The sequence below is a fragment of the Scylla paramamosain genome, chromosome 23 (assembly GCF_035594125.1).
Source record: "Scylla paramamosain isolate STU-SP2022 chromosome 23, ASM3559412v1, whole genome shotgun sequence".
In the NCBI taxonomy this organism is placed as follows: domain Eukaryota; kingdom Metazoa; phylum Arthropoda; class Malacostraca; order Decapoda; family Portunidae; genus Scylla; species Scylla paramamosain.
In genome coordinates, this window is record NC_087173.1 from 676,971 (window position 1) to 702,500 (window position 25,530).

Sequence of the window (25,530 nt, forward strand, 5' to 3'; positions counted from 1 at the left end):
TGATTGGGAGCTGAAGGGAGTGAGTGAGTGAATAAGGGAGAACTCTAACACTGGTTCAGAAATAGAGAAAGATGACTTTAGTTGGTGATATTATCAATGTACAGTGGGGTATTTGGCATATAATGTATCTGACTTACGAGTAACGCACTTATCTCACCCCGAAAAATATTCACTTCTAAATTATCTTTTTACTGACAAGAATAAGACATATGTGAACAATTTCAAGCATCATTATTTCAACAGGCTCTTGGGAGAGTGGATGTGAAGCTGCTCTCTGGCACTCAGTCTGTGTGAAGCTGCTCTCTGCCACTCAGTCTGTGTGAAGCTGCTCTCTGCCCAGTCCTGCCAAACCTACCAGCCATCAGTATCCCTGCCCAGTCTACTTCAGTCAGCCATCAACATCCCTGTCCAGCCTATCCCTGTTAGCCCTGCAAAAACTCTCATAAATTCACTGACTCAATCACAAAACACTGCCCATTCCAATCTCTTAATCAACACAGTCTTTCATCAACACTTTCACCCCTGGTAATACTCCCTTCTTTGTGTTCCCTAACAGCACCAGTGACAGCCTCTGGCCCACAGCATGCCACACAACACTTGGAAGTGAAGGGACCCAACACTTGACACATCTCAAGTGATTGTTTACAGAATATGTTATATATGATATGGCGTCTTATTTGAATTTCAACATTATTATTGTTCAAAAACTTCAGTGTGTCTTGTGTGCATTTGTACTTCACAGTAATGATCAATTCTAACACACACACACACACACACAATTTACTATAAAATGTACAGGCTTCTGTTGTTTGTCACCCACATCTGAGAGAGACAGAGAGAGAGAGAGAGAGAGAGAGAGAGAGAGAGAGAGAGAGAGAGAGAGAGAGAGAGAGAGAGAGAGAGAGAGAGAGAGAGAGAGAGAGAGAGAGAGAGAGAGAGAGAGATAAAAGGGAAACTTACAAATGAAGCTTTATATCTTGTGATATGATAAAAAGAAGTCATTGAAGCTAAGTGTGTGTATATATATATATATATATATATATATATATATATATATATATATATATATATATATATCATTATAGCATTATGTTATAACCTGATGTTAATCGAAGCCCTTGAGAGAGAAGAGGGACAGAGAGAGGCTTTATTATGTAATGTGAAGCAGATTCTCTCTCTCTCTCTCTCTCTCTCTCTCTCTCTCTCTCTCTCTCTCTCTCTCTCTTTCTCACATACACACACCTGCAGACTCACTTTTTTCCACAAATCTATTTGTTTATTACAATTATCATAAAGAAATACAATTCAGGGGATCTAGTCACAACTCAAATTTCCCTATATATATACATCTCAAAATTATCAATTAATTAGTATTCCATTATGTGCACCATTTTATTCTGCACATTTTGATATATAGGTGATGATTATATTGAGTTTAAACTTGTATTCAGTAGTGACGCTTCAAATTTTGGTGCATGCAGACAGGCCGGATATGGAGCACAGCGCTGTTTTCACCAGGCCGTAGTGAAGAGTTTCAAGTTCCCTAATGGCTCACCACTAAAAAGTTGATTAGTGAATGTATTCCATTCATCTGGAACCAATTCCTTAATGTCTCTCTCTCTCTTCCCCTTCTAAAGGCGGGTTCACATTTGGCAATTTGCTGCTGAATTGCCAGCCGCCATAAGCCGTATTGGCCCACCTGCTGGACTTGCCTGTTGGACTTTTGGTGCCTGGCGGCTGGAATTGCCAGCCGCACCAAGAAGACTGATGTGTTGGTCTTGTCCAGCCGTGCGATGCTTTGCTTACATAGTGTCCTCTGGAAGAGTTGTGTTCAGAGGCAGAAAACTTAATGCTGGAGCCAATATATATATATATATATATATATATATATATATATATATATATATATATATATATATATATATATATATATATATATATATATATATATATATATAACTTTGGGAGGAGATAATTCCTACCAGGCGCGTCCTTCAGGTGGCGGATGAGGGAACCCCTTATATAAGGTCTGCTCCAAATATCAAATAAGGAGCCATGGACCAAACAGAAGCCAGGATAGGCCTAGCAAGCCACTGGTGGATTACAAGTGCTCACGAAACGCAAGATGATGATACCAGACGGACCTCTCAGTTGATGAACCTGCTTGTTCCAGGACATGCTTCAGGACTATCAGAGAAAAATAAGAATAAGAAACACAAATAAAAAATTGGAACTCCTCTATTTCAACCAGATGGCACCACTGCTATCACATCTAATTCTAAAGCTGAACTCTTTGCTCAAACCTTTGCTAAAATCTCTACCTTGGACAATTCTGGACTTGTTCCTCCCTCTCCTCCACCCTCCGACTACTTCATGCCACCTATTAAAATTCTTCGCAATGATGTTTTCCATGCCCTCGCTGGCCTAAACCCTCGGAAGGCTTATGGACCTGATGGGGTCCCTCCTATTGTTCTCCGAAACTGTGCCTCCGTGCTTGCACCTTGCCTAGTCAAACTCTTTCAGCTCTGTCTGTCAACATCTACCTTTCCTTCTTGCTGGAAGTTTGCCTACATTCAACCTGTTCCTAAAAAGGGTGACCATTCTAATCCCTCAAACTACCATCCTATTGCTTTAATTTCCTGCCTATCTAAAGTTTATGAATCTATCCTCAACAGGAAGATTCTTAAACATCTATCACTTCACAACCTTCTATCTGATCGCCAGTATGGGTTCCGTCAAGGCCGCTCTACTGGTGATCTTCTGGCTTTCCTTACTGAGTCTTGGTCATCCTCTTTTAGAGATTTTGGTGAAACTTTTGTTGTTGCCTTGGACATATCAAAAGCTTTTGATAGAGTCTGGCACAAAGCTTTGATTTCCAAACTACCCTCTTACGGTTTCTATTCTTCTCTCTGTAACTTCATCTCAAGTTTCCTTTCTGACCGTTCTATTGCTGCTGTGGTAGACGGTCACTGTTCTTCTCCTAAATCTATTAACAGTGGTGTTCCTCAGGGTTCTGTCCTGTCACCTACTCTCTTCTTATTATTCATTAATGATCTTCTAAACCAAACTTCTTGTCCTATCCACTCCTACGCTGATGATACCACCCTGCACTTTTCCACGTCTTTTCATAGACGTCCAACCCTTCAGGAGGTAAACATATCAAGCAAGGAAGCCACAGAACGCCTGACTTCTGATCTTTCTAAAATTTCTGATTGGGGCAGAGCAAACTTGGTATTGTTCAATGCCTCAAAAACTTAATTCCTCCATCTATCACCTCGACACAACCTTCCAGACAACTATCCCCTCTTCTTCAATGACACTCAAGTGTCCCCCTCTTCTACACTGAACACCCTCGGTCTGTCCTTTACTGATAATCTGAACTGGAAACTTCACATCTTATCTCTAGCTAAAACAGCTTCTATGAAGTTAGGTGTTCTGAAATGTCTCTGCCAGTTTTTCTCACCCCCCCAGCTGCTAACTCTGTACAAGGGCCTTATCCGTCCATGTATGGAGTATGCTTCACATGTCTGGGTGGGTTCCACTCATACTGCTCTTCTATACAGGGTGGAATCAAAAGCTTTTCGTCTCATCAACTCCTCTCCTCTAACTGACTGTCTTCAGCCTCTCTCTCACCACCGCAATGTTTCATATCTAGCTGTCTTCTATCACTATTTTCATGGTAACTGCTCTTCTGATCTTGCTAACTGCATGCCTCCCCTCCTTCTGCGGCCTCGCTGCACAAGACTTTCTTCTTTCTCTCAGCCCTATTCTGTCCACCTCTCTAACGCAAGAGTTAACCAGTATTCTCAATCATTCATCCCTTTCTCTGGTAAACTCTGGAACTCCCTGCCTGCTTCTGTATTTCCACCTTCCTATGACTTGAATTCCTTCAAGAGGAAGTTTTCAAGACACTTATCCATCAATTTTTGACCACTGCTTTGACCCTTTTATGGGACTGGCATTTCAGTGGGCATTTTTTTTTATTAGATTTTTGTTGCCCTTGGCCAGTGTCCTTCCTAAATAAAAAAAAAAAAAGTTAAAAATTGAAAAATTGAAAGACCCAGAATGCCGTATGGAATTTTCTATGAAGGGAACAGAAACAGCACAGAGTGTGTTGGAAAATGAAGTAAATGATAATATAGAGGACCTCTGGGAAGAGCTCAAAACCCAAATTTATAGTATTAGCTGTGAAACCCTTGGTTTAAAGAAAATGAAAACAACAAAAAAGAAAATCACCCCATGGTGGAGTGACGAGGTGAGAACAGCTGTAAAGGAGAAGATGAAAAGTTTCAGAAGGTGGATTAAGACAAGGAATGTTCTTGATCGGAAAAATTATGTAAATGCAAGAAATCAAGCCGAAGAAGTTAAAAGGAAGAGCAAAACTGAGTCATGGGAAAAGATTGGAGAAGATTTACTACAAGATGTACATGAAACTAAGAAGCTATTATATAACATGGCAAAAAACTACAGGAAAGTAAATACTTCTGCAGTATATTCAGTGGCTGATAAAAACGGGCAAGAGTTACTGGTGGAGGAAGAAGTTGCTGGCCACTGGAAAGAATATTTTGAAGAGCTGCTAAATGTGAGGAAATAAATGGAGGAGAATATTGAATTGAGAGATAGAGACAAGATAAAGATGAACCTGTAGAAGTGGAAGAAGAAATCACGGTTGAGGAAGTGAAGCAAGCCTTAAACCTGATGAAGAATGGTAAGGCTTCTGGTGATGATGAACTACCTGTAGAATTAATGAAAGCTGGTGGAATAAGGATAGTAGAGTGGATTGTGAGGTTATATAATACTGCATATAAAGAATAGAAGGTACCGGAAGACTGGCAGCAAGCAGTTATGTCCTATATATATATAAGAATAAAGGTGCAAGGACAGACTGCACAAATTACAGAGGCATATCGCTACTATCACATATAGGTAAATTATACAAAAGAATTATTGAGCACAGAAGCAGAAGGGTCGTCGAGAGAAATAAAAAAAACTGTCAATATGGTTTTAGACCTGGAAGGAGTACTGTTGACCCTATCTTTGCCATGAAAATGCTGCTAGAGAAGAGCTGGGAGTGGGATAGAAGTAAATATATAATTTTCGTTGATCTAGAAAAAGCCTTTGATAGGATAAACAGATAAACTCTGGTATGTGCTGGAAGATGATTACTTTGGCATAAACCCATAATTAATCAAAGTGGTAAAGAGTGTTTATAAGATCTGCAGAAGTTGAGTAAAATGTGAAGAGACAGAGGGAGAATGGTTTGAAGTAAGGACTGGAGTGAGACAAGGAGGAGTACTGTCGCCATTGCTCTTCATTATATATATGGATAAATGCTTTAGGGATGTTGCAAACCAAGCACAAGAAGAAATTTTTGCTTATGCAGATGACATTGTTACTGTGGCAGACTTACCTGGCATACTACAGATTGCTGTATACAGATGGCAAGATGGTTTGGCAAGAAGTGGGATGAAAATAAACACAAGGAAAACAGAAGTCATGGCAGTGGGAAGAGAATTGGAGCAGTTTTCAGTGGACTGTAATGGAGAAAGATTGACAGAGGTAGAGAATTTTAATTATCTTAGTATCAACGTAAATAAGAGAAATTTAAATGAGATTGAAATTAACAAAAGGATTGAAAAATATAATGCAAATATAAACGCTTTTATATCCAATACTAAAAGATAAACATGTGCCTACAAAATGCAAATTAATAGTTTACAATACATTTCTTAAACCAATCCTGTTATATGGACTTTAACTACAAAACTAGAATCGAAGATTCAGGCAGGTGAAATGCGAGTGCTCAGAATAATCAGGGGTGTTACAAGGAGGGACAAGGTGAGAAATGTTCAAATAAGAGAAGAGTTGGGAGTAACGCCACTACTGGAGGATGTTGACAGGGCAAGATTGAGATAGTTTGGACATGTTATGAGAATGAAAGAAGATTGGCATGCTAAGAAATATATGGAATGGATACCAAGAGGCAAGTGACCACGAGGGAGACCAAGGAAGAGATGAAAGCAAGGTATTGAAGAGAGCCTTAGTAGAAGAGGAAAGACAATGATCGAGGTGATGGTGAACAGAATATGAAGACCAAGGTGGATGGAGGAGTATTGTCCGGATGTCATCGAGCTGACAGGCTTTTAGCCTTACTGGCATCTGGTGAGAAAGGTGAGAAACTTGATCCATGTATTAAGTTTGGGCATCGTTCCTTCAAAACAGTCACTTTGACCACTAATAAAGTTGTCCCAGTCCTGCTGTCAGTGCTCACATGTGTTCAGTAAGTCTTGTTCTCAAAGCATGTCAAGCACCTTATGTGACTCAGGCTCAATCTCTTCCATGGAACACAGCATAATAACATATGGAAATCAGAAAGGCTGCCAGAAGTCATCAGGCTTACCCGTGGCAGTCCCTGCACAAAACATACCTATCTATTTCTACCTACCATTCCCATCCATAAATTTGTCTAATCTTTTAAAACTCCCTAAAGAACCAGCACTAACAACCTGATTACTGAATCCATTCCATTCACCTACCACTCCATCTGAAAACCAATTCCTTCCTATCTCCCTTTTAAGTCTAACTTTTCAAACTTAGATCCATCCTTTCTTGTTTCATGGTGTCAAGATGGCATCCTTTTCACCCACAGCTTCCTTTATCTTAAGGAAGAGGAAGAAGTTACAAATGAAGTGTGGATCCAGGTCTTGTCCCCAGTGGAGACCCTCGATGTGAAGGCTGGGTCATCTGGGGCACCTTCTGTTTGGGGATCAGAAGCCTAGGTGCAAATTTCTCAGCTATGTGGTAATGTTCAAATCAAACATGGGGATTGGCTCAGCTTTTCTGTATGATGCACCAACCATGACACCAACTTCCTTCACTGATCTCCAACAATCCCCTTGCATGTCACTCAACTGTTTCCATGTTTTCAGTGGCTGAGCTTGTGGAATATTGTCCTGCCCTCTTGTCATCTTCTGGAGATATTCTGCCGCTCCTGAAGAATACGTATTTAACACACAAATGGTGTTAAATCTGCTCTTGTTTGCAGTTCATGATGAAATATGAAGTTGAGCATGAGGCCACAAAACTCGTGTGACATGGCTCACAAAGTTCACAGAAAGACACCAATTGGCAGACTGCTTGATAACTGTCATTGTCCAGTCCCATCGGACATGCATCCCTGTACAGCCACCTGTTGGTGTACTATGGAACTAGTCCTGGGGCTTTGATACCACCTCACACTTCAGTTTACCCTTCAATCCCAACATGTCATTGGTAGCTGAGGTAATTGCATTCTTGTGTATAGATTCCTTTAGTTACAAGGAATATGTATTATGTTGCTGGGACACTCACTATGTGCCTCTCTCAGATGAATGGTGTATTAAGCCAAGCAACATTGTTTCAGCTTTTTCTGGCACACACAGACATCTATCAAGAATCTGGCAAAGCCTGAGATGAATATAGTGGCATGTGTTGTAACCACAGGTCTCTGTGCTCTTACACTTTAAATATGCACTGTGATGCCCCGCGAGTACTTCTGGGGTGATAACACTCATGAGGTCCACAGCTGGCTGCTGCATTACCACACAACATAGTGCACCATTTGTGGAAGGTATGAGGTCATTATGTACACTTCCTTCTCAGTGATAAAATGAATCCAAGAAATGTATGCAGTGGAACCTGAGTAACTGAATGTCTCCCTCTCTGAACAAATCTGTTTTGGAACAAAAATTCTAACTCATAATTGCTTTGATTACTGTACCATAATTCGGTTTTCGAACAAAGTTACTTGATTTCAAATACTACAAGACACAACAAAAGCTGCCATTTATTACTATTTCATAGTTTCTATAAATATTTCCTTTGGAGGAGAGACACAGAGGATAAGACAGTAATTCAATCTTTGAAATACGTTAAATGTGATCCCACCAAAGAACCTCAATGTAAACAAACAAGGTTCAGGGCTCAGAAGTAATCCTGAGCCTCCTGTGGCTTTCTCGATGACCCACAATGCCATCACTACTGCACAACTGCATTTTCCCAGTAGCTTTTCTCATCAGCAAGATGTCTGAGTGGTATGATCACCTTAATTTTGGCAGTGAGTAGGTTGCTCCTCTCTGTGTCTCTGTACGGCTTCCCTCACTTGATCAGTGACAAAGAGAATGCCAGCACAGTCTAAACTATATCTTTTGATGAGTTCTGTGCCACTAAGTTCATTCAATACAGCTTTTCTGAATAAAAACTTTCTAAGCTGGAGATGCTGTGGAGCAGCCATCTTAGCAGCTAGAGTGTTGGTCTTTACCCACTAAGACATGGTGGATGGGTGTCTGAGAATGGATTAATCTATTTTACATTGATTCCTGTGGGGAAAATAGTATCGGTTTTTTAACATTTTGGATTTGGAACGACATTTACGAACGAATTAAGTTCAAAAACTGAAGTTCCCCTGTATAAGGATTCACTGTTGAATGAAAGATAAAGCAAAAGAGATAAAGATAAAGCTGAGACTGTCCTCCTCATATTCAAAGTAATGAGGAGTTATGGATACTTCCCTTGCAGAGTCAAAATGAGTCCAAACTGGCAGGAACTGTATCAGATGAAAAGGCTTGCTGACAAATAAAAGTAAAACAATGCAGATGTAACACAACTGCTCACTGTCAACTACAACAAAGATAGGAACACACTGATAAATAAAGCAAAACGACTGAGATATAGGATATCTGAACCAATTGTAATAAAAAAAAAATAAAAAAGTTCATAAAGCAACACAAACGACATACAAAATGAAGCTGAAACTTTCCTCCTTGGCATTGAAGTGACATACCTTTCTCAGCATTGCTGGGACCCTGGGTTGCTCCCTTCCCTTTGGCCCCCTTTGAGGCTTTGTCTGGGGGGGTGTTCACTCAGGGTGGGGCAGGAGGGGTAGGGGATGCCTGCAAAATGTGGCCACTTGAGAGATGGGACAGTCGGCATTGAGGAGTCACCCAACCAACCAGCCAACCAGCCAGTCAACCCACAGTGGGCTAGTCAGCCAGATAGCCAGCCAGTCAGCCAGTCAGCAACATAACCAACCAGCCAGCCAGTTAGCCAGGCATCCAACTAGTCAGCTAGTTAGCCAGCCAACCAACCAGAAAACCAGCTAGCCAGCCAGCCAGCAACTAGTCAGCCAACCAGCTGGCCCAAGGAAAACACTAGACACAGAGGAGGAGAGGCACCACAAAGACTCAATTTGGTATTACTAAGAGAAGTGGACATTGTTGAACACATGAACTCCAATCATCCTGTAGGAAAAAGTGATTGTGTGATGGTAAGGTTTCATATCAAAGAAAAGGAAGAGGAAAGTAGATGGGAAAATTATAAGGATGAAATATTTAACTATGGTAAAACTAACTTCAAATAAATGAGGAGATACTTTGGTAAGATGGACTGGAGTGCCTTTATTACAGCAAAAGGTGTGCAGAAGTAGGAAGCATTAGTCACTAGGTATATATAAGAAGGGAGTGAAAAGATGTGTACCAAAAGGAAACACAAAGATAAGATATAACAAAGACTGGTATAACAGAAGATGTGAAGCTGAAGTTGAAGAATGTGTTTGACAAAGTACCACACTGAAGACTGCTATGGAAGATAAAAACACAAAGAGAAGATATAACAAAGACTGCTATAAAAGAATATGTGAAGCAGTGAGGGAGGAGAGGGACAAGGCATGGAATAGATGGAGGTGAAGAGTGCAAAGATGTGGCAAAACTACACCACTACAAGAAATGACTATGTAAGGGTTATTATAGAAGAAAGGACAAGTTATGAGAACAATGTTATGGACAAATGTAAAGAGGGACCACAACTATTCTTCAGGTGTGTGAGGAGCAAAATGAAAAACAGAGAAGGTGAACAGTCAAATGTGTGAGGATCCGGCTGACATGGCAGAGATTATGAATAAGAGTTTTCAATTAGTGTTCACAAAGAGAGGATATTTGTGGGGGCAGAGTGAGATGAGCGAAGAAATGGGTTCAGGGGAAATCCAGGTGACTGTGGAAGACATGTGGAAACAGTGTGAGCGACTAGATGTTAGAAAGGCCCCTGGACCCGACAAAGTGCTGAGATGGATACTGAAAGAATGCAATCAGCAGGTGATGTGGGTGGTGCACAGTATTACTGAGAGTTCCTTAAATGAAAGTAGAGTCCTGCTTAAATGAAAGAGAGCAAAAAATAGTTCCCATTGATAAAGGTGGTAACAAGAAGAGTCAATGAATTACAGACCAGTGTCTCTAACAAGTGTGGTATGTAAAATGTTTGAAAGATTAGTGAAGGATAAATGGATGCATTACCTAGAAAATGAAGTGATGATAAAACAACGATTTGGATTTAGAAGACGGAGGTCATGAATTACAAACCTGATGAGTTTTTATTAAAGAGTGGTGGATACAATAAAAGAGAGGAATGGGTGGGCAGATTGTGTATATTCAGACCTGAAGAAAGCCTCTGATAAAGTGCCACACAGGAGGTTGCCATGGAAGTTGGTGCATGATGATGGTCTGAGCGGTGGCCTGCTGGGATGGATGGAGAATAAGAGACTGAGAGATAAGAACTGTGGTAAAAGATTGGGAGTCATCACAGAGGAAAGTTGAAAGTGAGTACCCAAAAGTTCAGTGCTAGCATCAATCATATATGAAAGATATGATAGAGAGTGTGAAAAGCTACATGAGCCTTCTGTACAATGATGCCAAATTCCAGAAAAAGCTGAGAGTGAGGAAGATTGTGAAGTGTTGCAAGAGGATCTGAACAAGACATTGGAGTGGAGTCATAGATAGGAAATGGAGTTTAATCCAGAGAAATGTAAAGTAATGTAATTTGGAAAGAGTGAGAGAAGAGTAAAAGGAAATTATGTGTTGAATGGTGAGAGGTTGAGTAAAGCATAGGAGGAAAACGATCTGGGTGTCATGGTCAGTGGAAATTTGATCCCAGAGAAACACATTAGCAGAACTACAGTGGAAACCTATAATTTCTTAAGCCCATAATTTGTTGAGAGGAATAAGGCCATCTTTTGAGTATAAGAATGAAAAGATGATCAGGAGGATGATTATATCACAGATTTGACCTAGACTGAGATATGCAGCTGTAGTGTGGTCATTCTACATGAAAAATGTAGATGTAATGAAGTTGGAGAAAGCTGAGAGATGGTACTAAGTGTCATTTGTCATATGAAGAGAGACTGGCAGAGTTGCACCCACCAATATTGGAAAAGCAGAGAAAGGGGAAACTTGACTGCAATATACAAAGCACAGGAGAAAGTGGAGGAGGTGGACCAGAATGACTTGATGGTTTGGGATACGTGAGGTATTAGAGGACATGGAAAGAGGCTGAAGAAGAGTGCTTGTAGAAGAGACATAAAAAAATATAGTTTCCCACACAGAAGTACAAATGCATAGAACAGTCTGGATAAGAAAATAGTAAGGAGGAGGCAGTAGACACCTGCCGAAACGATAATTACTCCCAGTGAGGTCTAAAGCAATGTTCAAGGGGTGCTGTGAACTTATCATTAAACCCAGCTGTGACCTCACTGAACGTTTCCCTTTGTGTCTCACAACACAAGGGGGCAGTCACAGCCTGCTCTCTAAAGATAACTCTCTTCCTCCACACAAAACTACAAGCATCTAATAACACACACACCCTTCACTCAAAAATTTCAAAATCATCATGGCCTTGGAGTCCCCATCTGGGGAGGGGACCATAGATGTCCCCAGGTTGAACTGCCTTTCTGTCAGCGACCCTAAGTGTCTTGACACCCCCCTCAACTTTTTCTTCATTAACTTCTGCAACATTCGCGGTCTACGATCAAATTTTCATTCAGTAGAACACCACCTCTCCTCTTCTAAACCTCATCTTCTTTTCCTCACTGAAACTCAGGTGTCTGAGGCAAATGACAGTAGCCCCTTTTCTGTTCCCTCCTACTTTCTCTATCCTCATTTTCGATCCAAAACCTGGATGCTGCATTTATGTGCGCAATGACTTAACCTGCTCTCGTGCCCATGCTCTTGAATCTTCCGAGTTTTCCACCATCTGGCTACGACTACAGTCACTCTCATACTAAATTTATTTGTGCTGTATACCTTTCACCTAACTCCTCTAGACTATAAGAAATTCTTTGACTACTTAACTTCCAAAGTGGAGCACATTCTGACCCTCTTCCCTTTTGCAGAGATCTCCATTCTTGGAGACTTCAATGTTCACCACCAGCTTTGGCTTTCCTCTCCCTTCACTGACCATCCTGGTGAACTAGCCAACAACTTTGCTATCCTCCATGATCTAGAGCAATTGGTGCAACACCCTACTCGTATTCCTGACCGTCTTGGAGATACGCCCAACATTCTTGACCTTTTCCTGATCCCTAATCCTTTTGCTTATGCTGTCACCCTTTCTTCTCTGTTGGGCTCCTCCGATCACAATCTCATATCTTTATCTTGTCCTATCACTCCAATCCCTCCTCAGGATCCCCCTAAACGAAGGTGCCTCAGGCGTTTTGCCTCTGCTAGTTGGGGGGACCTGAGGAGGTATTTTGCTGATTTTCCTTGGAATGACTACTGTTTCCAAGTCAGAGACCCGTCTTTGTGTGCTGAGCGCATAACAGAGGTGATAGTGTCTGGCATGGAGATGTACATTCCTCACTCTTTTTCTCGTCCTAAACCTTCAAAACCTTGGTTTAAAACAGCTTGTTCTCGTGCTATACATGATAGAGAGGTGGCCCACAAAAGGTACTTAAGCCTTCCATCACCAGAATCTCATGCACTTTATATTTCTGCCCGGAACCATGCCAAATCTGTTCTCCAACTAGCCAAAAATTCCTTCATTAAGAGAAAATGTCAAAACCTTTCAAGATCTAACTCCCCTCATGATTTCTGGCATCTAGCCAAAAATATCTCCAATAACTTTGCTTCTTCTTCTTTCCCTCCTCTATTTTAACCAGATGGCACCACTGCTATCACATCTATTCCTAAAGCTGAACTCTTTGCTCAAACCTTTGCTAAAAACTCCACCTTGGACAATTCTGGGCTTGTTCCTCCCTCTCCTCCATCCTCTGACTACTTCATGCCACCTATTAAAATTCTTTGCAATGATGTTTTTCATGCCCTCGCTGGCCTAAACCCCCGGAAGGCTTATGGACCTGATGGGGTCCCTCCTATTGTTCTCTGAAACTGTGCCTCCGTGTTTGCACCTTGCCTAGTCAAACTCTTTCAGCTCTGTCTGTCAACATCTACCTTTCCTTCTTGCTGGAAGTTTGCCTACATTCAACCTGTTCCTTAAAAGGGTGACTGTTCTAATCCCTCAAACTACCATCCTATTGCTTTAATTTCCTGCCTATCTAAAGTTTTTTAATCTATCCTGAACAGGAAGATTCTTAAACATCTATCACTTCAAACCTTCTATCTGATCGCCAGTATGAGTTCCGTCAAGGCCGCTCTACTGGTGATCTTCTGGCTTTCCTTACTGAGTCTTGGTCATCCTCTTTTAGGGATTTTGGTGAAACTTTTGCTGTTGCCTTGGACATATCAAAAGCTTTTGATAGAGTCTGGCACAAAGCTTTGATTTCCAAACTACCCTCCTACAGTTTCTATCCTTCTCTCTGTAACTTCATCTCAAGTTTCCTTTCTGACCGTTCTATTGCTGCTGTGGTAGACGGTCACTGTTCTTGTCCTAAATCTATTAACAGTGGTGTTCCTCAGGGTTCTGTCCTGTCACCCACTCTTTTCTTATTATTCATTAATGATCTTCTAAACCAAACTTCTTGTCCTATCCACTCCTACGCTGACGATACCACCCTGCACTTTTCCAAGTCTTTTCATAGATGTCCAACCCTTCAGGAGGTAAACATATCATGCAGGGAAGCCATAGAACTTCTGATCTTTTCTTCTGACTTCTGATCTTTCTAAAATTTCTGATTGGGGCAGAGCAAACTTGGTATTGTTCAATGCCTCAAAAACTCAATTCCTCCATCTATCAACTCAACACAACCTTCCAGACAACTATCCCCTCTTCTTCGATGACACTCAACTGTCCCCCTCTTCTACACTGAACATCCTCGGTCTGTCCTTTACTTATAATCTGAACTGGAAACTTCACATCTCATCTCTAGCTAAAACAGCTTCTATGAAGTTAGGTGTTCTGAGACGTCTCCGCCCGTTTTTCTCACCCCCCCAGCTGCTAACTCTGTACAAGGGCCTTATCCATCCATGTATGGAGTATGCTTCACATGTCTGGGGGGATCCACTCATACCGCTCTTCTAGACAGGGTGGAATCAAAAGCTTTTTGTCTCATCAACTCCTCTCCTCTAACTGACTGTCTTCAGCCTCTCTCTCACCGCCGCAATATTGCATATCTAGCTGTCTTCTACCGCTATTTTCATGCTAACTGCTCTTCTGATCCTGCTAACTGCATGCCTCCCCTCCTTCTGCGGCCTCGCTGCACAAGACTTTCTTCTTTCTCTCACCCCTATTCTGTCCACCTCTCTAATGCAAGAGTTAACCAGTATTCTCAATCATTCATCCCTTTCTCTGGTAAACTCTGGAACTCCCTGCCTGCTTCTGTATTTCCACCTTCCTATGACTTGAATTCCTTCAAGAGGGAGGTTTCAAGACACTTATTCATCAATTTTTGACCACTGCTTTGACCCTTTTATGGGACTGGCATTTCAGTGGGCATATTATTTTATTGGATTTTTGTTGCCCTTGGCCAGTGTCCTTCCTACATAAAAAAAAAAAAAAATGCAAGAAGTGTACATGGATTCAAGGCTAAACTGTATATTAAAAGATATGGAGATGGGACAGCACCGGCATACCTCTTGTCTCATAAAACTGGACTGCAGAGAACAACTGGCTTATAAAATTCAGTCTAGTGGTGACATCACTATCTCAGGGAAGAGTACCAAAAGATTGGAAGAGAGGAAATATTACACCAATATTCAGAGGAGGAAATAAGGAAAACCCACTAAATTATAGACCAGTGTCCTTGATTAGTGTTGTAGGAAAACTATGTGAAAGAAAAATAAAGGAAGGATGGATGGAGCACTTGGAAAGAGATAAAGTTTTGGTAAATTGTCAATTTGGATTTAGGAGGGGAAGATCATGCTCCATGAACTTATTGTCCTTTTATTCAAGACATTGTGCAGGAGAGAGATGGATGGGTGGATGGTGTCTACTTAGACATGAAGAAAGCATTTGACAAAGTACCACAATTAAGATAAAAAATTATGGAAAAATTAGAGGAAGACTGCTGGAGTGGATGGAGGATTATCTGGATGATAGAGAGACGAGAACAGTAATACAAGACCAGAATTCATCTTGGCTGAAAGTAACTAGTGTTGTCCCACAGAGATCAGTGTTGGGACTGATAATGTTTGTAATGTATGTGAATGACATAAATGAAGAAATAGACAGTTACATGAACTTATTTGCAGATTATGCTAAACTGATGAAAAAGGTAGAAAATGTAAATGACTGTATGGTACTGCAAGATAATTTAAATAAGATAAAAAAGATGAAGTTAACCTTGGCAAATGGAATTCAATTTAAGTAAATGTAAAGTAATGGAGTTTGGTTAGAATAAGAAAAGAATACAATATCATTATGAGATGGATGGTGTGAAGAGAAATTAAAAGAGGAAATGGATTTGGGAATAACAGTTACTGAAAATCTGACTCCAGACAGACACATTGATAAAATTACTGGAGAGATGATGAATTTGTTAAAAAGAATAAGAATGGCATTCTCATATTCAGATGAAGGAGTGATAAAAAAGTTGTCAATTTCCATGATAAGACCAAAATTGGAATATGTGGCAGTGGTGTGGTCTCCTCATACAAAGAGGAATATTACAAAATTAGGGAGTACAAAGAGCAGTCGCTAAGATGGTTCTGGAGTTGAGTAAGTTGACCTATGAAGAGAGATTAAGAATGTTGGAAATTCCTACCCTTGAAAATAGGAGAGAGAGAGAGAGAGGGGATTTAATAAACATCTATAGAATGGTAAGGAAAATGTGGACAAAGAATGTTTTATAACTTTAGACACAGAGTACAAAGGGACACAATAAGAAGATGAAGAAAGTTAACTGTAGAAGAGACATTAAGAAGTATAGTTTTCCACACAGAAGTGTGAACAAATGGAATGAACTTAGTGAAGACGTTGTTAATGCCATAACTGTCCATGCTTTTAAGACCAAACTGGATAGATATAGAGATGGAATACTATGAGATTACTCCCCTCCCATAAACCACAACTAGGTAAATACACACACAGGTCACAAGCATGCATGAGGTCATAAATTACTCAAGGAGTGATTTATCAGATGTGATAAAAAAATTCTACAAATACCCCAACACAAAGTTGTATAGAAAAGAAAGGTTTACAAGACTCAACATGATCTGACCCATTTGCAGTCACCTTACTACTCAGTCATGGACAAAATAATACTAAGCAAAATAATCAAACAAATAAAAGAAAGGTTTATAATATTTTAAGTTTTCTTGATCCACATCACACTAACACTTCTGGAAAATCTTTATCCCCTTAATAAGGATCCACTTATCTACAAGTGCCACCTCAGGGCTCCTCCCTAGATGGCCTGTAGACTGTACACAGGGACTTTTACAATACCTGAAATGCAGGGGAGTAATATGTTGTGACCCTTCACAAAGGAGCATCTCAGGCTGCTGCCTCACACCAGCATGGTCTGTGGTTGGGGAATTGTCCTCTCCAGGCTTTACTCCAGATGCTGAGGATTGTGGAAAGATAGAGACGACTAAGTTATATAGAGGAGACTAAATTAAGGTGCCAATCTCAATAGAATATGATTATGAAGAAAGAATTAATCAAAATTTGATAAGTGTCATGAGACCATCTTCTTGAAAGAATTAAGTTACAGGCAGGGGGAAATACAGGATCAGGCAGGGAGTTCCTAAGCTCAACAGTTAAAGGGATTAAGACTGATGATACTGGGAGGTGGACAGAATAGAAGCAAGCCTTGTGCCACGAGACCACAACAGGAGGGGAGGCAGACGGTTAAGATGATCAGAAGACCAGCTGCCATGCAAGAAACTACAGAAGATAGCAAGAGATGCAACATTGCAAGAGAGAGAGAGAGAGAGAGAGAGAGAGAGAGAGAGAGAGAGAGAGAGAGAGAGAGAGAGAGAGAGAGAGAGAGAGAGAGAGAGAGAGAGAGAGAGAGAGAGGCAGGCAGGCAGTCTGAAGACGGTCAGTCAGAGGAGTTGATGAGATGAAATGCTTTTGATTCCACCCTATCCAGCTGAGCAATATGAGTGGAGTACCCCCATACATGTGAGGCATACACCATACATGGATGGATAAGGCCCCTGTACAGAGTTAGCATTGGGTGAGGAAAACTAGCAGAGACAACTCGGAGCACTTAACTGTTTTAGCTAGAGATGAGATGTGAAGTTTCCAGTTTAGATTACTAGTAAAGGACAGACCAAGGATGTTCAGTGTAATAGAGGGGACAGTTGAGGGTCACTGAAGAGGAAGGAATAGTTGTCTGGAAGGTTGTGTTTATTTGTTAGATGTAGAACCTGGATTCTTGAGGCACTAAACAACACTTAATTTTGCTCTCTCTCAATCACAGGTTTTAGAAAGGTCAGAAATCAGGCATTGTGTAGCTTCTCTGAGTGAATTGTTACATTCCTGAATGCTTGGACATCTGCAAAAAGATGTAGAAAGATACAGAGTGATACCATCAGCATAAGGGTGAACATGACGAGTTTTGGTTAGAAAATTATTGATGAATACCAGAAAGAGTGGGTGACAGGACAGATCCCTGAGAGAAGAAGAATGGTGACCAGTTAGAAGATAACTGATGAATACCAGAAAGAGTGGGTGACAGGACAGATCCCTGAGAGGACAAGAATGGTGACCAGTTAGAAGATAACTGATGAATACCAGAAAGAGTGGGTGACAGGACATATCTCTGAGAGGACAAGAATGGTGACCAGTTAGAAGATAACTGATGAATACCAGAAAGAGTGGGTGACAGGACAGATCCCTGAGGAACATGACTTAGGAGAAGAATGGTGACTCTATCACTGGAGCAATAGAACAGTTAGAAAAGAAACTTGAGATTAAGTTACAGAGAAGGATAAGAGAGTACAAAGAAGAGTTGGATGATGGTGTTTACAGGGCACAGCACAGACCTAGGTAATTACAGTACACATTAAATACCTGGGGACTTTTACAATACCTTAAATGCATTCCTTACTGACAGTGGAGAGAGGCAGGGGAGTGATATGGTGTGACTTTTCACAAAGGAGCACATCAAGGGGAGTGATATGGTGTGACTCTTCACAAAGGAGCACCTCAGGCTGCTGCCTCACGCCAGCATGGTCTATGGTTGGGGAAGTGTCCTCTCCAGGCTCCTCCCCAGATGCCGTGGATTCTGGAAAGACAGAGACAGCAGAAGCACTCCCTGCAGCTGAAGGCAGCAGCATTTGGCCATAAAGTTGTGCTTGCTCCTGTGCAGTACTGGGGGATTTATAAGGTTTAATTAATGCAATTTATTTTGAAGGAGTTTTCCATTTGTGGTGGCGTACACAGTTATCTAGGATGCTGGGTATGTCATAAGGCCCAAGCCAGTCCTCCTCAAGCCAGGGACCTTTCCTTCCTTGCTTTCTATTATTCTTTACAACAACTTTCATTCCAATCTTAAAGTCAAATGACTTATGTCCTTTAGCTTTCCTCATTTTATATTATTACTTTTGTTCAGCTTGTGCTTTAACAACATGACTGTCAACTTTTTCTTTTATGGCTGTCAAGCGACTCTTTCTTGACTCCAATGACTCATGAGGGGCTCAAATTTGGGAATTCTAAAATATCAACTTTTTCATGAAGATCATTTTGGTGCAGTTCAACAAACAGTGTTGGGTGTATACCAAACATCAACAAAGAGGGAGAACACTTTGTTGAAGCTTGAACTGATGTTCATATACCATATAGAGCAGCCTCTGAGTGTCTGTCCCAGTCATCCTGATTCTCATTTACCAATTTAGTTAAAGTGACCTTCAGCATCTGGCTGGTCCTCTCATCCTGACCATTAGTTTGGGGGTGGCAAGCAAGTGTTACAAGTGTTCACTATGACAATCGAAAAGAGTGTCATTTAATGTATTACAGAACTCCTTTCCCTGAGCAGTTAAGGTTTTTCCTGGGGGACCAAAACAAGTGGAAAATACTCTTCATTACATCACATACCAGGTCAGCAGATTTTGAAGGCAATGAAAATGCCTATATAAATTTGGAGCGCAAGTCTGATAAAGTAAGGATGCCATTGTTGCCTGAATGAGTTTCTTTTAGGGTCCTATCAAATCTACATCAACCATCTGCCAAGGGCCTTCACTCTTAATAGGATTCAGGACTGGTGCTACAGTTTTCATCTTTTCAGATCTCTGACATCAATCACACTCACCTGTCCAATTCACTACATCTTTCTTAATGCCTATGCAATAAAATCTCTGTAATTTTGGCAATAGTCTTACTGATGCCCATGTGAGCTCTTCTCTACTGGAGTCATGAACATCCTGAAATACTTTCCTTTTCTGCTCCCCAGTGAATATGACCACTTTCACCTGAACTAGTCCTCCTTCCTTTGCTCTGCAAATGAACTGGAGTCTGTCTGGGCTACCATCTGCAATTTTTAGTAATCCTAATACCATGCAATCACAAAGCGTGCCATGGGAAGGAGGGAGACCAATATAGAATTTTTTTTTCTTTTATGTATGAGCCAAGGGCAATAAAGAAAAAAAAAGGCACACTAAGGTGCCAGCTCCTGAAGAAAAGAGCCAAAATGATTTCCAAAATTGAAGAAGTGGCATAAGGCCTCCCTCTTGAAAGCAGAGAAAAGCTGGGAAAACAGAGAAGCTGGCATAGAGTTCCAGAGTTTACCAGTGAAAGGGAAGATTAAGAATACTGGTTAACTCTTGCACTTGGGAGGTGGACAGAATACTAGAAAACTTTGTATAATGAGACCACAAGAGGTGGGGAGGCATGCAGTTAGCATGAAAGAAACTAAAGATACCAAGAGATGCAACATTGCAGCAGAGAGAGAGAGAGAGAGAGAGAGAGAGAGAGAGAGAGAGAGAGAGAGAGAGAGAGAGAGAGAGAGAGAGAGAGAGAGAGAGAGTTTGTTTCAGCTCCCTTACACATTTTCACTGTTGTTCCTGCAGTAAATCTTTCCAAGCTCTCCTTCCACACACACACACACACACACATTCCTTCTAACACCTGTGCTCCTACATTATCAACTTTAACATCCTAAAATGCTTTTCTATCCACTCTGTTACAAGCCTTCTCTAGATGAATGCTACATGTAATATTTATGTTTATCTTTGCATGCCTCTATTATAATTGTGATTGTAAATATATGCTCCACAACACTTTTCTTTCTTGAAACTTCCCTGTTCCCCAATGACCATCACCTCTATCAATAACTTCCATCAATCTCTCAGTCAAGACTCTCCCACAGACTTTTCCTGACACACTAAGCAAACTTATTTATCCCCTGTAGCCTTTTTGTACATTCCTGCAGCCTTTCCCTTTATATATACGTACAATAACTGCCTCCATCCATTCATCAGGTCCTGCCTCCTCTCCTTGTTTCCATGCCAATTCATGTAATTCAAATCATCCAGTCTGCTATCACTTTTCTAGTTATTCCATCAGTGTCTATAGCTTTGCCACACCATCACAACTATTGTTTTCTTCATCTCCCTAACAATTTCTCTCATTCTCTACGTGCTTCTATACACATGCTAATTACTATTGCTTCTCCTGTCATCTTATTCATTTGACAATCAAAGTCTTCTCCAAGTAACTTTTTCTTGCTTTCTTGCACTTTTTTCTTGCTGTTTACAAGAATTTTATACCCTCTCTACTCACACAGTCCCATGCTCTTCTTCCCCCTCTCTTTCGTCACTTCCTGCCATAACAACTTATTGTCATTGGTTTTCTTACACTGAGCTTTCTATCAAACTTCTCATCCACTCTCTTCTTACTTTTTCTTAGGAGTTCCTTTAATTTTATATTCCAAGACTTACATTCTAATTTTTCCTCATTTTAATTTCCTCTGACACATTTCTCTGCACCATTTTCTCATAGGCCCTCTTCTCTTCCACAGCCACATCCATCTCAGCCATGCACTTTATTAACTCGTATCCCCAAGACTCCTTGCAGCTGCCTTGTAATTACCATATCACTGAATACTTTTTAACATCTTTACCCTCTGAGCCCTCCCCAACTATCTCTAACTTCTGTCTTTCACATACCTTCTCACATTCCTCTCTACTACACACCTTCCTGTCCAGCTATTTAAATAACTTTCCACCAATGTGCATATCGCCGATATATCTTTCGTTTTCATCACGGCATTGTGGTCTGACCAAAGTTCCATTTAACTCTGTGGGACACACCCATCCAACATCCCTTGGCATGCCACACATTTCCTTAATTCATCTCTCACCCACTGCTAAACACTCAATCAGACTTTTCTGTTCCCCATTTTTATCTCGATATCTCCTCCACGTGAACCTGTGGATCACTAAGGTGTAAGTTTCTTTTAGCACACAACCCTCAAATCCATGCATACGTAACTATCCCACCACAAGTTTGTTCAATGTAACATGACTTGTTCTCTATGCTGCACATACAGGAATGAAATATATGCAGCACTCAATCCCCTATTCATTAACTCACAAACATTATATCAGGATGGCACAATAACGTCAATTTGGGCTTGTTCCTTGACTTAGGCCAAGAGTATGTTGTGTTGCGGACCAGATACATGTTCATTACAGCATGATTCGCTGTTTACTGCACTTTCAGTAGTAAGGTATATGAAACATTAAATTCTCTATCTATTTACAAACAAAAAATACCTCAATATGTCATAATGACGCCAAAATGAGCTTCTTTCCCGTGCAGTCATGGTGCCATCACTATTTAAGGACTAAACATACCTGTAATACTTCATATTTGCTTACTTTCCTCTGCACACAATATTTTTTACTGCATATACAACATTGCGATACATACATTACTAGTAACTGTAAACACTAAGCATGCACACCTTGCCCACATTTCCGTTGTAAGCTGCCACGCCACACTTAATTAGGTTACATCAAGTCGTGGCGTCGTCTGCTGCCGGGCCGGGGATGCACAGAAGACGCACCCAAACAGAACACAACAGAACAGATAGAAAGTTGGTGAAGGGTAAAGAGTTTGGACAGAAGACAAAAAGAGGGGAAAATGAAAGACAGTAAGAGAATGAATGTTTGTGGGCAGACCACAATACTATTTTTCTTTTGTTGATTGTAACTCCAAGCTCTGTCGAGCTCCAGCCCCCACCAGCAAGTTGCCTCCCGCCATGCCAGTCTTGACAAAACTGGCTTTTAGGTCTAAGGAAGTCATGAGACTACTTTTAGCACTCGACTACCATGGCGGCACGGATCCGCTTGGGATGTTTCCTATGTTTCTGAAGGAAACAGCTGCAGTTCTTGCTCCCAAACTGAGTGCAGTCTTCAGACGCCTAATCCTGACCGGTAGTTTCCCCATGTGCTGGAGAAATGCGAACATCACAGCGATCCCTAAAGGCTCTCCATCATCTGATGCTAGCAACTATAGACCAATCTCTATCACGCCGTTACTTTCTAAGATCTTTGAACATGTTATTTCTGGTCGTCTCTCTCGTTACCTTGAACACTCATTTGATACCAGCTAATCAGTTTGCTTATCGGAAGAACCTAGGGACTACGGATGCGCTACTCACTATCTCTCATAAGATTCAGCAAGCTCTTGACTGTGGGCATGAAGCCAGGGTAGTCCAACTTGATTTCTCTGCAGCTTTTGACCGAGTCAACCATGCCGGTCTTCTCAGGAAGCTGCAATCTTTTGGTGTCGGTGGCCCGGTACTGTCCATCTTGACTCAATTTTTGACCCACCGCACCAACCGTGTGTGCGTTGATAGTTGCTACAGTGACTGGTACAGCGTCCACTCAGGTGTTCCCCAGGGTAGCGTACTGGGACCTCTGCTGTTCAATGTCTACACTTCCGATCTACTACAAATCACTAGCAATCCTATTTACGGATATGCAGATGATGTGACACTTGTTGCTACTGTTGAGTCACCGAATTCACGTCTTGATGTTAGTACATCCCTGAATGAGGATCTCAGACGTATATCTGACTGGTGTCGCACCTGGAACATGAAACTGAATGCATCAAAATCAAAATGCTTGTGTATTTCACGCTCTCGCACGCTAAATCCCCTTCACGGCCCTCTGCTTGTTGATGGCGCGCCTCTGACAGTACGTGATGAGCTTGATATTTTGGGTGTCAGATTCGACTCAAAACTGTCTTTTGAACGGCACATCAGGCGTCTTGTCAGTTCTGCCTCGCAAAAGCTTGGCGTTGTGAGGAAGGCTTACCGGATTTTTGGTGACCAGTCTATCTCTGCCAGCTGCTTCCGGTGTTTTATTCTTCCACTGCTGGAGTACTGTGCTCCCGTATGGTCTTCCGCAGCTGTGTCCCACCTCCGTCTCATTGACAGAGTTGTCTCCTCCGCTAGGTTCCTCTGTGGTGGCGAAGCAGCTTGGGATCTTGGTCACCGACGCAATGTCAGCAGTGTCTGCATGCTATATAAGATCCATGCCAACCAGCTTCACCCGCTGAATGCCTCCATCCCAAATGCATTTGTGCCCACCAGAAACACTCGACTTGCGTCAAATTCACATGCGCGCTGCTTACAGCAGGTTAGGTGTCACACCAGTCAGTTTCAGCGAAACTTTGTTCCTTGTGCTGTAAGACTTTGGAACATGCTTGACGAGGGCACATGCACTGCGAGTGATGTGCAAAAATTCAAGTCTGCTTCGAACAAAATCTTGAAGAGTCTAGTCAATTAAACTCTGGTTGCTTTTGCAGCTATACCTGTGATAAATTATGTAACTATACCTGTGATTTTATACCATCAAGTTTTAAGTAGTTATACTACATTTACTCGTGTTGTCTGACATATATTAAATAAGTCAGAATTGTTGATTTTTTTTTGTTGAATTTTTTTGTGAGTTTTAATAATTCTCAGTTCGTTGAGGCGTTCTTTATAATTGTTTAACCTATTTTCTCCTCCTGCTGTGATTTCATCCTACTATTGTGCTAATTGCTTTTCCTTTCTTCTTTCTACGGTCAAGGTGGGTGGGGGTTGTCATCTGGCAACTTATAGCGCTTGCGCTCGTCCCACTCTGCCTTCTCCGTTATGTTTAATAATAATAATAATAATATTGAGAAGGCATTTTTACCCTGCCTAAAAGGTTGCCTTTAATTATTTATTTATTTTTTCCGTATAACAAGTAGAACCCAACTAAACAGTGTCCACGCCACATTTTATTCTGGCCGCCTGACATCCACGGAACTAGCCCTCCGCCTGATGATAAGGCATAATTTTCCAAACTCCTTAATAGTTTAGACCCCTTCTACATTCACAAATTATTCTTGAAATTTCTGCTAATGGTCCCACGTACTCCTGGATTCTAACAATGTCTAATAATAATTTTTGGATCTGAATATTAATAAAGAATTTCTCTCAAAATAAAGAATATTATCAGTACTGGCATATTTTCTCTTAATTTACAATGTTTTGTGATTGGGATTTTTCCTGTGGCTGGCCCAGGAGAACCCGGAAATATGTTTCTTTCCAGTACCTTGTAAACTAAGGGATATTACGCTGCACAATCTCAAAATATCAACAATTAATTTAACAATTTGTAGCTTATAATTTCATTTAATTTTCTTGTAATAACATCTTACTGATTCCAAAAGTATATACAAAAATTTTGTTTACACGACTAAGAAGAAAGTAAATTTTTATATTCATGACCGTTCCTTTAGGCTATAAAAATATTTCATGGGCTTATTATTATTTGGATGGTATTGTCTTTCCTCTATTTTTTTTTTTCTAATTGGTATTTAGTGCCATGACACCCACACAAGCAAACCTCTGCCTATAACGTGTGCTGCTCATCGCTTGCATCTTGAAACACGATTCCTTCGTATATATTGGCTAATTACCTGTTTATTCGTAATGACAAACTTTTGTAGATGATTCTAAATAAAAGAACTGCACCTATGAGGCAAGGCTGTACAGAAGGCTGTCCCGCCTGCTGCCCCAGCCAGGCGTCGCTGCAGCCGCCCACCAGGTAGAGAGAGAGAGAGAGAGAGAGAGAGAGAGAGAGAGAGAGAGAGAGAATTAATATGGTTTTCAATTATTATTATTATTGTTATTATTATTATTATTATTTTTATTATTATTATGAGAGAGAGAGAGAGAGAGAGAGAGAGAGAGAGAGAGAGAGAGAGAGAGAGAGAGAGAGAGAGAGAGAGAGAGAGAATTAATATGGTTTTCAATTATTATTATTATTATTATTATTATTATTATTATTATTATTATTATGAGAGAGAGAGAGAGAGAGAGAGAGAGAGAGAGAGAGAGAGAGA